Below are 1,341 nucleotides of genomic sequence, written 5' to 3' on the forward strand. Positions count from 1 at the left end.
TTTTGGATACTTCTTTTGTTTATCAGTTAGATTTAGGCATTTATTTAGGCTATATTTGGGCGGTGCTCTGGCGGTTGTTTTCACGGTGGTTTGATTGTCGTAGAGGCTAAGGGATCGGTGTCGAAGCATGGGCAGGTGGAAAGGACGGTTGGTGATCCAATCAACCGCGCGACATTCGTTCAGGTCACTGTGCATGCGTGTATATGGGTGTAAGGGCATGGATGTTTGTGTGTGTATCTGCATGCGTGCATGTTTGTGTGTGTGTGAGTACGCAGGTTTGTGTATGTGTGTGTAATGTACGCTGGTGTTTACTGATGGGTGCATGAGTTTGTGTGTGTTTGTGTTTGTGTTTTTTGTAGATGTGTGTGTGGCTATATGTTTTTTTTGTGTCTTGTCGTGAATATGGCGATAACTTTGTGTGTAGCCTTAGATGCTTGGCGAAGGTTTGTTTATGGGTGTGTGTGTGTGTGTGGGTAATGCGTGGCAGGTGTTGTGTTTGTATTTTAGAGATTATTAAGGAGTTTATGTATATTTATCTTTGTGTTAATAGTATTGTTATTGAAGGTTGTGTGTCATTATATTGTGGAAAGGTGTTTTTGTATATAAATATTTGGCGGAGATTACATATACCATTGTGCATATGTGGTAAGTGAATGTGTGGTGCAGGCATCAGGTGGCGTGTGAGTGTGGGTATTGTGTATGCGAGGCAGTGTGTGGGTAGGTGGAGCCTGCGTGGTGATGTCTGTGAGTGCCAGTGTGAAATCTTATATATCGTGGAAGAAATAATGCTTACACAGGAGTAGAAGGGGCGAGATTCTTTGGGCTTTTTTATGCATGGAATTCACCTCAATTCTTGGCGATATATATACATATAACTCTTATTTAGAAAAGGTACATTTCTTCATCATGGCGGAAATAGTTTTAGAACAATAAACAAATTACTCCCCAAAGTTTTATTATTTTTTTTAAAATGAAGAAAGCACGATATTGTTTTGTGGGGCAATCTCGAGGTCTCTCTTAGTGAGATCGTTCTTGTTAGTATTTTGAGAAGCTTGAACCTCTTTCCATGACAATTGTCCTCTCTATTCCGTTCTCTCTCTCTTTCACGGCTCTCAATCTCTCTTAGTCCATCGGCCGCCTCAATTTTAGATTCGTCGTATTCTCTCTCTCTCTCTCTCTTCCTCTCTGTTGACCTCAGCCTCCCTACTCCAGGTATGTCTCTCTCTCTCTCTGGCAGAGTTTGATGTTGCATAATTATGATTTTGCATACTTTTTCGTTTATCGGTTCGATTTAACCCTTTATTTTGGCTATTTCTGGCGGTGTTCTGGCGGTTTTTTTTT

Source organism: Juglans regia, chromosome 7 (assembly GCF_001411555.2).
Source record: "Juglans regia cultivar Chandler chromosome 7, Walnut 2.0, whole genome shotgun sequence".
Lineage (NCBI taxonomy): Eukaryota > Viridiplantae > Streptophyta > Magnoliopsida > Fagales > Juglandaceae > Juglans > Juglans regia.